Here is a 16,296-nt window from a genome sequence, read left to right as displayed (position 1 = left end):
AATCGTATTATAAAAATGTACATACAATTATGGACAAGTAAATAAATGAATTGACAGAGCGACATTAGTAGTAAACAAAAAAGAAGGAAAAAAAAATATGTGCTAGCTTACAAAAAAGAATAAGAAATAATAATTCTAGCAACGACGAAAGAGAAAAAAGAGAATAATTAAAAGGAGAGAAATCGCTGTATGGAGGTTAATTAGCCAAAATCACGTGGGAGGGCAGATAACCAGTATCTTTGTCTTCTACTTCTTATCGTAACTTCTCCCTCTCCTTCGTTCAATTTAAGATTCAACTTCGTATTCTTCTTGCCCTTGCTTAAGAAAGAAATGGAAAGAAGAAAGGAAAGAGGGGAAAATCGTATATCGTTGAGACGAAAGACTTTTCGTCTGCGTGACTGACGAAGGCGGCTTTAATAAAAGATTAATTTATAAGGTGACTCTTGACCTCGCCTCGAGAAATAATACATTGTATCACCGATTAAATACTCTCGAGGAGACTGATTCTCTTTTGAAGTAGACGAGAGAGAATCCGCAAATGTATTGATAGTTATTAGTACTCCAGAAGATAGTTTTCTTTAAATTGTTTGAAGAAAATAAAAAAAAGAAAAAAATTGAAATTGTCCTTCGAGTCATCATTGTACTAGATCTTAAAGTATAATGATTGCTAATTAAAGTATAATAAATGGAGAACTTTTGAAACTTTTACATTTTTTTTATAAAAAAAGAAAGAAACAAAACGATAATAGATAGTCTTTAGCAATCATGAAAACTTGCCTTATTCGTTCAATTTTCTTTGAAAGTTTCACGAAATAACTTTTTAGACTTCATTCGGTAATTGATTATTGTCATTTTCGTTTACTTCGTAGCTGCAACTCACTGTTAAAATTTATACGCACACATATCTACACGTATGCACGCACAAAAGCAAAGAAACACACACGTATGCGATAGACCTTCCTCCCCGTGAGCAGCAGAGAACTCGCCCAAAGTCATTTCACGCACCGCGAAGCGCGGAAACAGGTCGTTTACTCGAGATTTCGTTCATAAATCAGACTACGATCGCATTTCCCTTAACTCTTCTCCCTCCCCACCACCACCAGTTCGTTCTGGTCACCACGATCCTCCTCACCGTGCCCATTATCGTTCACGGGGGGTTGCTACATCACTGACGAACTTAATCGTCCATCATATTCATTGAGTTCCATCGCTGGAAAATCATCGCCGGAAACGGAAGGGTTAGAAAGAGAAAGATATAGACAGCTATTTCCGTTTTATTTGATCGGTCCTGTTATTTATAAAAAAATTTTATTAAAAAAAATTTTTCAATCGTCTTACGACGATCAAAAAAAAAGGAACGAATAACGATTTATTCGAATGAAGTTTTTCCACATTTTCCTTGCCGGATGCCGACGTTCGTCCTTTTCCTTTCTTTTCTTTTCTTTTCTTTTCTTTTCTTTTCTTTTGTTTTTCTTTTTTTTTTTTTCAAGTAGGAAGCAAAAAAAAACAACGCGGAAATATGGTGACCGTGATATTATTTTGATTTGAAGGAAATCAACAGGTGAACATCGACAGACGGGTAGCGAACTCTTCGAAGTTTAGAATCCACTTTGCCCTCTTTCTCTCCCTCTTTTTCTACCTGTTCAGATCATTTTCGATATTATCCAACGACATATGCCCGACATATAGAGAAGGCAGATGGCAAAAAGTTCCTATAAAGTGGTTTTCTATCGTGTCCGATATACACGTTGGAATCACGTAAAGCTAAGAAATTTAAGGTATTTAAATAGTGTTATCACTTGCACAGATACGATAATTTTTACATGGATTATTTTTATAATATTTCACATTATACTTTTTATTCTCTTGAGAATTTTATCCCGTTTATTCCGTTAATTTAAATCGATCGATTAATATTTAGGATTATTTTTTAGAGATATTTGCCATTTCATATACATATGTATCTCTTTTATAAAAAAAAAAAAAAAGAAAAATTACATATCAATCGTACGTACTCAGTGACCTATTTAAAAGCACCACCTATCTTTATGTTATCTCTCTTATATTTTTTGCTTCATTAGAATACTTTTTCTTTTACCTTTAATTTCTTCTTTTTAGATATAAATATCCAAATAGAAAATATTCATTCAATTTAAATGTTATAGTTGATATTGTAGATTATGTATAATTCTTATCCTAAGAAAGGAAACAAAGACTACGAACGTCGGAGACACAAATAGAAAGAGAGAGAGGGAGAGAGAGAGAGTGAGAGAGCAAGGATGATGTGCCTTCCACCTGTAGGTTACCTCTACGCGAATGGGATACGTTAATCCCTATACGTTACAGCTGCCGCAATGTCGTACGAGTGTGTGTCGCCGGTGAAGAGAAAGGGACGTACAGGTGCGCCTGAGTTGAGTCAATTCAGTTATGATAAGTAAAACTGTGCGTGCATTTCGTATTGCTTCTTATTTCGATTAATTACCGGCATATTTAGTCGAAGTTAATTCCTAAAATTATTACACTTAATGAATCTATAAACGGGGAATTTCTTGAATCGTAAATATTCGCAAAATACATGGAAATTATAAAGGAGGAAGAAATGTAAAAAGAATTAAAAACAAAGAAGAAAAAAAAGGAAATCATATATTTTGCATCCTACTCCATTACTTACTCCATTACTATTTGTCGTTATTTATATTGCGGTTCCTATTCCAGCCGTCAGCATAAAGAAAAAAAGAGAAAAAAGAAATTATTTTAGGTTTAGTCATAAAAAAAAAATAATTAATTTATTTTCATTGTTATCTTTAATATCCCTATTTTAATTGACGTTGAAATTTTTTCCATATTCATCGAATATAAAATGGTCTAGAATATAAGACAAGGAAAAAAATGTATTCCGAATTAGGAATTCATGTACTCACATTGATGGTTAGCATGAGCTAACGGAAAGTCGGAAGAAAATCGTACAGTTAAGTATATAAAAAAATTCGTGTGTGTCATGTGTGTATTAAAATAACGTATATGTATTTACGTGTACGCGTGCGCACATGCGTGTCCGCCTTCTCGTGTTCGTGTGAGACGACAGGCAACGTGTCATTAAATCGAAAAAAGCACTTGTACCGTCTACGCACTTGCCGTCCAGGAAGGAAGAAGAAGAAGAAGAAGAAGAAGAAGGAGTAGAAGCACCTGACGTCGCACGCCTCACGCTGGGGTTGCTTTTCAACGGTCAAAAATTTACCGAGCACTACATAGTGATTCTCCAAGTGTAGCCTTCGAGAGAAATGATCAAAAAAGAAAGAAAGAGAAGGTGAGGGAGAAGAAGAAGAGAGGGAGAGAGAGAGAGAGAGAGAGAGAAAGACCAATCGATGAACGATCGATGGCCGATCGATAATGAGCCGCAGGTGTTTCGTTCTCTGTTTCGTATAACGCGCGCTTTTGTTCGACCACCACCCTTCACCTCTCACCCACGTTATTATATTCATAACTCAAATACTTGTTCGAAACGTTGTTCCGAAAGAAAAAGTTTTCCAAAAAATATTTTTTTATCTTTGTCCTCGATTACATCCTTAGCATATAATAATTGAAAGAAAAGATAGATAATAAAAAATGACAGGTGATAATGATCAAATTAATTTAATGGAATTATAAAAGATACTTGTTTCAATATTAAGTACTTATAATTCATTAATCATAGATAATGATCGCACAATTATTCCATACATTAATCATTGTTATTAATCATTAATTTGAGTACAAATTTACGTAACGATAAATTATACAATTAAACGACGAATTCGATTAAATTTCACGATCATTTTACCATTGAGGATCTCCATTATCGTGTAACGTTCGAGTGCTTCTTCGTGGGGTGGGTCTTTCGAAGGGTGGTGGTGGTGGTGGTGGTGGTGGTGGTGGTGGCGCTCGAAGACGACGGTTGAAAGTTGCTCGGTTTCTCGCGTGGGACCTTCAGGTGGACGTGAAACTTTTTAGCTCTCTACAACACTCTCCAAGGTGCTGGGGTGTGCACCTGCTATACACCTGTTGGCCGTTGCCGAGCTCGTGAACGAACGATGCCGTTCGCAGTACACAACGACGGGAACGTCTTCTAGTCGTTTCCTCGACTTCTTCGTTCTCGTCTGCCAGACGGAAGATACGTTTCTCTTTTTCTTTCTCTAGTAATATGAAAAAGAAAAAAAAAGAGAAGAATATAAAATTTCCGTTCCTCGAACTTTTAAACGTTTCCTTTCTGTCACACGTTCACCATCTTATTAGCAGCAACAAAGAATTTTTATGCGTGTATCTATTATCCTTGGAATGACCGTGCATTTTCAAAAAAAAAGAAAAAATAAAAAACCTGCTAAAATTAATATCTTAATAAATAAAAAAATATCTTATTAAATTTATATAAATAATATATTGATATATTCTATACGTATATCAGCATTGATCTTTATTTCATATATCTTCCCTTGATTTCACGCTCTTTATTATTTTCTTTAAAAGCATAACGATTACATTTATTTGATCGCGCGAAACATTAAGAACAACGTCATCGTATCAAATAGTAAAATCTTTAACGTTTGTAATCGTTAAAGTATCGAGCTTGCGAACTTACTATTATCAATTTTGAAGACATAAGGATTATTCAAGACGATATGTCCTGATCAGGACTATGCCGATCTCGCACACGTTCTTGTCAGATCGTTTCCATCAAAGGCAAAAGTCGGTTGAGGGGCAATTACCGTGTGTAGAGGGGCCACCAGGTATTTCAGTGGTGGAGGAGTTAGCGATCGAGGGAGTTCGGAGGAAAGAGAAAGAAGAATCCAAGGAGGCGATTCAAGGAGGAAAGAAGATGAGGAGGAGGGCCTGATACACTTTTAATACGGGACCAAAGGAGCCCCCTGCACAGCAGGTGCACCGCAGGTGATTCTCTTCGTCCTTCTCTCTCGCCATGCAGGTTTTCTCTCACGAGTTCTCTCTCTCTCTCTCTCTCTCTCTCTCTCTCTCTCTCTCTCTCTCTCTGGTTCTCTTTCTCTGAAGAGAAGAGCGTACGCGTTGCCTATACTCTGCGTACGTATGCGATCTCCCACAGTCAGTGGTGAACTCGATTCTTTTCCTTTTTCTTCCTTCTTTTTTCTTTCTCCCTAACCTCTACTCGTCTCTACTACAATACTACGAAAAGACTACGAAGGGATTCTCCATCGTAGAAAAGGAGAGATAACCCTGAAACGATCCATCCGATCAGCAAAGACACATCGGAAAGTAGAGAACCAAGAGGATTTTTTCGGTCATCCCATGATTCTTACCCTTGGAACTTAATGATTCTTGACAGAAATCGATCGACTCGCCATGCAGTTGACGTTAGAAGTCTTTTAATCGAGTAGGACGTCTTTCTCTTTCTTTCCTTCTTTCTTTTTGGTATGAGGGGAGACTTTCTTGGAAAGGAAGATGGTTGATCTTCTTAAATAAGTCGAGACTGATGCACGACGGAGATATACAAGGTAGCACAGCGAATTTTTACGGGACATGCACCCTGGGGGTGCAGAACAGAAGAAGGGGAAGGGAGGAGAGAGAGAGAGAGAGAGAGAGAGATCTTCCTCCGTCGAGAATCGTCCTTCGCCATATGCTCCAATTCTCCGTGGCCTTTAAAGATTTGGCCGGACGTCCAGCCCGATAAATCCAAAACGAGGGTCCAAGCGTGAATGTTCATCCTTCTCCTCCTCCTCCTCCTCCTCCTCCTCATCCTCATTCTCCAATGATGCTCAGAGAATCGATATTCTCACTGCTGGTCTCCTGTGGGAAAGAAAAACGGCGCCAGACGAAACCCTTCTCGATTCTTTTAGGGTTGAAAATGTAATTGATACGCTTTAGACTCGAATCTTCTTTGAATTTCATTAAGGATCTGGGAACACCGACACCTTCGAATTTTCTTAAAATTAGCCAATCGATTTCCCACATTCTTTCATATAATTCATTATGTATTTTCATTTTTATTTATTTTTCCTTCTTAATCAATTAATTTATTTAAACTTCCGTTCGATGGTAGAGCGAAAAATTTCTTCGTAAGTTTTTGCAAGCGTGAGTTATAATGTTATTTGTTATATTTTTATTAATTATTTATGTAAAAACTTTAATGATATATTTAAAAAAAATATATCGCTTTTCGAAGTTAATGTAGCATTAAAAACATATTTCAATATATACGTATGTATTGTCAAGCCGGTGAATTTTGCTGCAAACGACATGTGCGATTAAATACGTGTTATCTAAATTGCAGAATAAGCGCGTGCATGTGCCAGTTAAAGGTTGCCTTAAAAGTCGATCGTATTCTGTCCTTCTCTCTTTCACTCCACGTGGAGTCTGTTGCCTTCACCTGCTGCTTCTCTGCTATGCAAAGAAAAAACGTCAAATGCATTATATATAACATCGCTATTTTCCTACAATATAAAGTGAAAGACGGAAATTGCCCCGTTCTACGATCATTCCTTGGATCAAGTACAAATTTTAACCGTCAAATATTTCGATCTTAGATATTTAATATAAAAAGAAATTATTAAATAGAGAGCCATAAAATATGAACAATGCTAATTCATTCAAATGATCTTGCTCTTTTGTTCTTCTCTTCAACAAGTTCGTTACAGCATATACACACGTAGGCACATATATATGGCATGCTGGTTTCTTGCGAAAGATAGTGACATACATATGTGTGATGACAATGATTTTATATTTTATACGATGTATATCCTGTAGAATGGCACATGTGGGCCTATCATTTCTTTCATTTTTTTTTTATTTCTCTTATTTTTATATTTTTATAAAAATATAATCATATTATTTATGAGATTTCTAAATAAGATATATTTAAAATAATTCGGAAAATTATCTATACGTTTAATTATTATTTATCGATTAAGATACATTAAATGAAAAGAAGAACAAAGAGAACGAATCGAATTGCATTTCGTTAACGTTGAATTATTGCACGATCAACTCTCGCATATCTTTCTCCATCGCAATTACACGATCAAGAGAAAGAAAGAGACAAGGTCGAGAGAGTAAGATAACTTTGTAGAAGGAAGTAACGATGTCGGAGACTGGCAAGCTGCGTTTGGTGCCGGTGCATGGTGGATGGTGCATGGTGCAGGACGGCCAGCATCGGGAGACCCCCATAAAAGATCGTTGCAGCTGGATTTTTTTGGAAAAATTCTTGGACGCCTGGGCGTATGCGTGTGCGGGGGCATGTGGTTGCAAGCGCTAAGAGAAAGAAGAAGAAGGAAGAAGAAGATCCTGGACGACGACTGCGACGACGACGACGACGACGACGACGACGACGACGACGAAGAAGAAGAAGGAGGTGAAGGAGGTGAAGGAGGACAGTGGTGGGTAGCAAGGTGCTGCCAAGGTGGCGGTTAGGGCAGCTGATCTTCGAATAGCAGCAGGTGAATGTGGAGAAGAAGGTAGAAGGTGGAAACGAGAGAGACAGGAAGAGTAGACGTTGCTCGTGCTGGTGGTTCTGCTTGTACTGATGTTGATAGTGATGGTGGTGGTGGCTCCTTCTGAAGGAGGTAGAATCCACGTGTGCATAAAAGGTGTTTCGTTATTGTTACCAGGCGCACGACGGCGGCTTCGTCGTTTTGGATTTATTAATCTTGTTCTCGCTGCTCTTTCAAAAACCAGACGCACCCTGGCTATACGTTTATCATCTGGAATTTTCAAGAGTCTTCCAAACGTTTCTTCTCCTATCTCTTTCTCTCTTTTATGCTACTATGGGCAAAAATTACACCGGCATGATCGGCACCGCTCAAGAGTAGATTTTCATGAAGAGAAAAAAAGTCATCGAGTAACAGATTACAGGCAACCCTTTGCATTCTTTCCCACAGCAACGAGTATGTATGTGTACGTCGTTGAAGTGTCAAGTATTAAGACGAAGTCATGCATGCTATGTTTGGTGGAAGGAGGGCGGGTTAAAAATGTAAGAGACCGTTTGAGAAGAAAGTCTCTTTTATAGCGGCACTTTTTATCGAAGAAAGAAAATCCAATCATTTTCACCTAAGCTTTTTCTCTATCTCTCTCTCTCTCTCTCTCTCTCTCTCTCTCTCGCCCCCCCCCTCTCCTTAACGAAGAAGAAGAAGAAAAAGGCAAAGGGGGCGTACAAGGCACCGTACGCAACTTCCTTGCAAACTCTCGTTCCCATGTTCTCTCTTTATGGGTCTTTCCGTTGTCGCCGCTTCCCATGGACTTCCTAAACATTGACTTCCTTAAAGGAACCCGGAGGAGTTGAGCAGATGGCCTATTAATTCGATGGCCATGAAAGAAACCCCCGACTTACAACCACCAACGCACGAACCCTACCAAGAAGACTAAGAGAAGAAGAACACCCTCCTCCTACTTTTTTTTCCTACCCTCCTTCGACTTTCCACCCGCTGCACGCACTTGTCACGCTCACTGTCGACCGTTAAATTCGTCATATTCTTTCCCTCTCTTTTTAGCTCGTTCTGCCGTTTCGCGAACTCACGCGAACACGGAAGCTAGAATGTTTACGAGAGTGAATTTTTCTGTAGAGTAACTATACTTATTGTAAGTACGTATATATGTGTATTTGTACGAAGAAACGATTGTCATTTTATAGATAGGACAAAAGTTGCTGCGTAGGATGTTTCGTATCTACTAGAACGACGTTGAGTTGCGATCGTTCGGATAAAAAGAATCATAAGTGGTTTCACTGATTTTTATCCTAGTTGTTTCTAATGATAATACGACGTTTTGTAAATGAAATTCGAAATAAAGAAAAAGTTATCTTTGTAATCGTATTTTTTCTTTCTTTTATATAAAATAAATCTTGCGATTATTAATACAATGATAGAATCTATTGGAAAAGAATATAGAAAATATATAAACAATTTTCTTTTTTAATCAATTATTATAAATTAATTATAAAATTTTTAATCAATAATATTTATAACTTTTCTATCATCTGTCATATGAAATTCATGGCAAAAGGAATCACTATTAAAATATAAAATTCATTAAACAAATAATATTTCCCAAAGATATCTTAAACGTATACTACGCGAATCGTGTAATATAAGTACGCATCTACTCGGATTCGCTATTTATAATTACGAACGTCCGTGTGCGCATAAATTACGTGACACAGGCACATTAACCCTCCTGCTTTTATTTCTGGGCATCGCCTCTGACCTCCGTGCAAGCGAGCTCCAATAAAGTAACCATACATAACTGTATGCAGCACAGCTTGTCTTAACTTTCTCTGTGGGCAATTAATTAACATAAATACTAGAATAATTGATACCAAGTCGGAAGCTTGAGATTTCAAACGTTGAATAAACCATTCATTTCGATTTAATGCGGTTACATTTAATCGATTAAGATCTTTAACCGATCTCCTAATTATTTCTAAATCTTTGAAATTTGTATCGTTCGCAACATAATAACTCGATTGTATTATATATATATATATATATAACAACAAATGTATATAATATCAACAATTTATAATGTATTAAATACTATAAACAAATAAAATATATGTTGATAGATCATTTATAAGCTAAGAAAAGATATCCCGCTTACATACGATATACTCATCAATAATATAATTTTATTCATTAATTTTTTATCTTTTCTCTCTCTTTCTTTTTCTCTCAAAAATGTCTCTTAGGTCATGTCGATACTTATTAAAATAGCATTTCGAAGATCATGAAGTCTGAAACGCGGCATCGATAGAATCGTTTTCTAAGTAAATATCTATGTATCTGTCTATCGATCTTAACATCAAAGGACCTAAGGTCTACAGCTTCTGATAGAACTTAACGAGGTATTCGTTGCTAACGTATTACCATCTCGCTATCATCGCAGAGACTTGAGAAGAAAAAAAGAGAAAGAGAGAAAGGGAGAATGCTTCTGGTGTACCAAGACATTCCTGGCATTTTTGCCGCGATCTGAAAATGACGCATATATGGTAAGACTTATGCGTGTGCATAAACGATAGAGAAAAAGGGGGAAAAAAAAATAAATAAATAACATTGAGAAAGTATGGACAAGGAAAAGCTGTGATGAATCGACAAACGATCAACAATTTCTTAAGAATTTCTCTTTTCGATCCTTGTTTCGATCCTCCTAAAGGTTAACTGCAGAAAGAATTGCGTTTATTAGATGACTCGATGAATCGATTGGTGAAATCGAGAAATTGATTGAATTAAGAGAAATAAATCCCTGTTGCAACCTATTACATCGTATCGATTATTATGCAATTAACGTAGATGCATTTAATCAAATGAAGTTTTCCCTCTTTTCTCCTTTCTTTCTTGTTTTTTCTTTCCAATATTTATTTCAAAATTTTTTTGTTTTCTTTTTAAGATTTCCGATAATATTCGGTGTTTTTTCATTTACGAACTAACTTTTCTTTCAAAATAGTTTCACAATATAAATAGGTGCTCGAATGAATGAAATAATGTAATAAGGATGTGGCTTTAAAGTTATAAAGATGTAAAGAACTACGATAATTTTTATTAGGATAATTATCATAAAATAAACGCCTACCTACATACCTCTTTCTTTTTTCCTTCTAATCTTAACACATTGAATTACAAATTTTCCATACCCGACTCTTTAATCTTATCTTTAAAACTAATTAAAAATTTTATAAAAATAATTTAATATTTAAAAATGATAAACTTAGCAAATTCTAATGATCGATAAGCTATTATAAAATTCGATATCGATAGAGAGTACGGACACGTTTGAGAGTAAAAGGTGAAGATACTCCTGGCGCCAGAATTTTCACGGTGAACAGAAGGATTCTTTATAGAAAGAAAGAGAGAACAAGATTTCTCATTCTTTCCGATGATTCGAAAAGCTGCGAGATCGAAGTGGATAGGCAGAATGAAATAATGTCGGTCAGGACGAGAAGAGACACGACCTGTGAGTAAGAAACAAAGTGAGAGAGAGAGAGAGAGAGAGAGAGAAGGAGTAGGGGCGGAGGGTACACGATAGGATCTACGACTGCTCCCGTTTTCAGCGTGACTGGTAAAGGGTCCAAGGCTTTGGATATGCCCTTTGACGATTGCCGACAAACGAAGAAGACTTGTTCAAAAAGAAGAAGGATATAAAAACATTTTTGCGAACATTGTTGCGGCATATAATAACTGTTTCTTCATTGAAATTATTTCTGTTACGTCAGGGAAACAAATTTTTGTCTAAATTTATTAATTACTTATCGAACATTGTGCAGGTTTTTATCCACGTATAAATCATACTTATATACATAAGTATATTAGAGGTACGTTATTTCGTGCATCTACGTACAAGAGATATCTGAAAAGAAAACATTTATTTATTATTATTTCTATTATTATTGTATTGTACATATATAATATCGTAATAATACTTAAATAAAACAGCTTTTTGTTAATATTCTTTATCTTTCATTTTTTTTTTGTTTGAATATTTATAAAACCTAATTTGCATGACTTCTTAATTACTGATTCAAAATTGCTTAGATGACTATTAGGATACATATATACCTATATTAATAATTTTAACAATATTATTATACAATTAAACAATGTTTTTTCTTTTATTTCGAGGACACGTCATTGCCGATAAAAATTATTAATAAAAAGGGGGAACAAAGAAAAATAAAACGTATGTGAAAGGAAAGAGGAAAGTAAGTATACCGATCACAAACTACCTGCGAGGTATTATTCCTTATTTCTAACGGATGCGAAGAACTCCGGCAGCTTTTCAGGGACAAGACTCGCGTGTGCACGCGTTTATATGCGTTTTTCAGGCCGTTGATGGAAAGAGCGTGAAAAAAAGTCTCGCCAAGAGAAAACTGGTTGGCGTCTTGACAATAGAGGGGAGGGATTACGTAGGCGCCCTTGGGATCCCCTATTCAGGATCAACCTACTTGAATAGAAAGGATACGGGAGAGTGGGCTGCTTACTCTTTTCTCTCTCTCTCTCTCTCTCTCTCTCTCTTTCTCTCTCGCTTTCTCTTTCTTTTCCACGTATTCGTTTCGGTTACGTACTATGCGTATACGTATTGCGTGCATTCACGCCTTCGTTGGAAAACATCGTGAAAAATTAAAGAGATAAGAATGCGATAAGACGTTTCCTCTTTGATATGAATGAGCTTTGGACAATGATCTTTACGTATCGCCGCATCTTTGTATATCATTTATAATATAAAGTAAATTATAAAATAAAATTTCAAAGTAATTTCTTTCTTCAGGATTTTTTATACAGGAAGATTTTACATTAAAAAAGAAAAAAATACCATTAGATAAATTTATTTATCTATTTCCAAGATAGTTTTATTATTAATTAAAGAAGACTCTAGTGTTTAATTAAAGAAAAAGAAAAAGTGAATAGAGAAGCAATTCCAATTACTATAAATATATGTACATATGTATATATTTACTTCAGCTCTTTTTCTGTCAAAAAAATTATTAAAAACATTATTCCTTAGGAAAAAGTTAGACAGGTACGAGTTGATACAAATATTATCGTATTATCGTTGAAACGAGTATCCACCTGTTGCCTCCCCCCACTCTCTCTCTCTCTCTCGCCCTTCTTCTGTCTTACGATAGAAAGAGGATGCATTTCTTCGAGGGCACGAAGTCCTGGCTTCGAGCAGAGGACGATGAAAAACAGAGATATAAAGCGCAAGAAAGGAAGAGAGAGAGAGAGAGAGAGAGAGAGAGAGAGAGAGAGAGAGAAATTGTCTATGGTGGGGGAAGAAAACGGAGGAGTGTGAAGCAGTTGGAGAAAGAGGAGTAGGGAAGAGAGAAAGATAGAGAAAGATAGAAAAGGATGGAGAAGGATCCAAGGCAAAAGGAAGAAGAACGAAGAAAAAAAAAAGATAAGTGAGCCGCCCCCAGCAGAGCACGCAGCATCCGTAGCTCGTCCTGTCCCACGCCAGAATATAGTCCACTCGATACAAGTTCCTTTGCTTCTCTTTCTTTCGCATATTTAGAGATTTATCGAAACTGACCTAAATTATATTTATATATAGTTTTCTTCATTCTTCCATATATTATTATAATGTGGAATAATGTAACAGATAGTAAGTGATAAATCATTGATCTTTCCTGATTCACGTCGTTATTATGATAATGATACATTCATTTATATACTTATATATACCTTATATACACGCTACGTTTATAAATATGTTGAAAATATATCTTAAAGATATCGTACGCGAGTTCTTTTTTTTTTTCTTTCATTACTTCTTTATTCCATATCGCAACAATATTGTATCGTTGTATTGACAATAGTGTTATCAGTCATTACACATGACTATCTTCTTTCTAACTCAAATCATATATGTACCTCTCTATCTCTTTATCTATCTCTCTATTTCTCTATCTCTTTATTTATCTATCTGCATCAATAAAAAAATATTTAACAAACAACAAATTATGAAAAGTGATCGAATCATTGACGATATCAACGATCGAGAGATCGAAAGAGAAGTTGACTAAAAGGGATTAGATAAACATTAGTATGTGCGTTGAGATAAGATGATACGAGTGTTGGAAGGTAAATGGTCGTTTTCTCGAATCTACCAACGAACTGTTCCGTGTTGGTTTCAGTTACTCATGCGTAGGTTTAAGTACGTTGATCGTGACCAAACATCTTCCATATCTTCGTGTATGTTGATACACTTGTGTGTGTTCGCGCTCGCGTGAATACATACGACATATGTGGATGAATAAGTCTAGTCTTCTCGCCTTGAGGGAATATCAAATACCTCGACTCTCTCTCTCTCTCTCTCTCTCTCTCTCTCTCTCTCTCTCTCTCTCTCCCTCTCTCTCTCTCCTTTTACTTCACCCCGAGAATTGGTAAACCGGATTTTTATCGACGGAAAAAAACCACGGAAGCATGAATTCGATCGAGCAGCCATGTGTTTTTCTCGCCAATCGAGATCTTTAATATTAATCGATCGATGTGGATTAAAAATATTTTAAAATTATTCCTGTGAAATTCTCGCAATCAGTTATTAAACGTGTCCACGTTTATATATATCCTGTATTAATACTCTTCATATGCCGCATAAACCGTTTAGTACCATTACTTTAAAAGAGGGAGAGAGAGTGCAAGCTTTTCAAATTATATTAAATATATTTTTATTAGTATTGTTCAGACAATCTACGTTTGATTATCTTCGATAACACACAGAATATGACTCGCGAAATGCAAATTCGCGTAAATTCTACCGGGAAGTAATATGATTCGTTTATTTTTCTGACGTTAAACAAACTAAGAGAAGAAAATAACAATTTCGTTGTAACGTGTTTATATTAGCTCGTATTTATAAAATCGGAATACATTCTGAAAATTTATAGTCGATAATGCTTCTTCTGAATATAGAAATTATAAAATAAAATGAATTTATTATATTGATAATACAAAAGTTTCAAAGTAAACGAAATAACGAACAGAAAAAATAAATGATAAAAGAAATAGAGTTTTAAGCATCCTAATTATCGTACGTATTTTCTCGTTCGCTCGCTAATAACAACTGCTTTTGTCTTCCGTCTTCGTACTCGGCCTGCTCAGAACTGTCTATCCCTTTATCGGACAAATCGCATCGAGTTGCACGCACAAACATCGACACATCTTCATCATTCACTATATAAATATCTTCTGAATATCGTAAACATTGAATCAATTATTATTTAACATTTTTACATTGTTGTTATTTATGAATATTATTTTTACTTAAGCATAAAGATCCATCTTTTTTTTGTAAAGCTACAGTTTTCTTTCGAAGATCAAATTTTTCCATAAGACGTTCAAAAATGTCATATATCGAGATCTACGATATCATGATTGATCAATCGATTTGTCATAGTCCCAAGAACGATAGTAAATCGAGCCCTTTTTCGACATCTCAAGTAACCTAATTGGGACCACCGTGATCGTGACCGTTCATCGACCAATTGTAACGCGTCTCTGGCCGTGTAATTAACCCAATTTATTGCAGTGGTTCTCGTGAAATTGTAGAACGCTATCCAAGTGCCATATCTTTCTGCTCCACCCACTTCAAAGTATTAGGTAACTAAAGAACTTTATGCAGTTTTTTAAATAAAAATTAAACATTCAAATATTTTTATAAAAAGTTTTTCTTTCGTTAAAATAATTATCTTCACAATCTACGACACCTTCTCAACTAGATAGAAATTCGTAAATTTCATGATCTTATAATGATAGACATCGAAACTTCTATTTTGGTAGAACGATGAAGGTTCAATTATTCGCGTGTACTAATATATATATATATATATGCGATTGATAAGAATAAACATAAACAACTAATATTTAACAAAATAGCACACAAATTAATCAACGAAGTCGATTAATTCCTTACACTCATATTTTCACATTAGAAACGTTTACTATAATCGCTTCTCATAACATATTGTCCAAGAATAATTCAGATAATAATTCGTTAACAAAAAGCTCTTGATTTATATAGAAGATCCTCTCGTCCCAAAACCTTTTTTCACTCTTCCCAACGGAGAAGATTCGTTCCAGGTACGAAATGCACGCGCGAGCGCGAGATCCTTCTGGCGGCGAAATTAAAAGAACTCGATTTAATTTTAACTCGACCAACAAATCTTTCTCTTTTCCCCACACTCCTTCTCTCTCTCTCTCTCTCTCTCTTTCTCTCTCTCTCTCTTTTTTCTCTCTCTCTCTCTCTCTCTTAGCTACCTTAAATCTAAAGGAAGCCAAGGCGATCTTACGCGGAGCATATCGTAGTTTCTCGCGCGTCGTCTCTTTCTCTCTCACACACATACACACATAGAGGAATACACATATACACCCACACACACACACATATATATATATATGTATATCTATATATGCATGTATGTAGGTGTGCACGGGAGGAGAGCTGACGCATACGAGGGTGCACGCATCGCAGTGAAACGCATTCGAAGCAGGGGGCCTCTACCGACAACAGGCCTTCCTACGTCTTCCCGAGTATATTAGGATGATTCTCTCTCTCTCTCTCTCTCTTTCTCCCTTTTTTCTTTCTCTCTCTTTTTAACACGCCTATGTTCTTCTATAACACATTCATACATACATGCATACATATATGCATATATATATATATAGAAACATGCATACCCGTGTAAGGATACATGCATACATTCATACATAGATACGTTCACGATCAACTCTTTTTCTCTTTTTCTCACATACATAGAATGAAAGTGCATTCGAATGCAGGAAGACGACGATGTACCTTCACGATCGT

This window comes from Vespa mandarinia, chromosome 5, assembly GCF_050613455.1.
Source record: "Vespa mandarinia isolate Hongniang chromosome 5, ASM5061345v1, whole genome shotgun sequence".
Taxonomy (NCBI): Eukaryota; Metazoa; Arthropoda; class Insecta; order Hymenoptera; family Vespidae; genus Vespa; species Vespa mandarinia.
Note: the sequence above shows the minus strand (reverse complement) of the source record.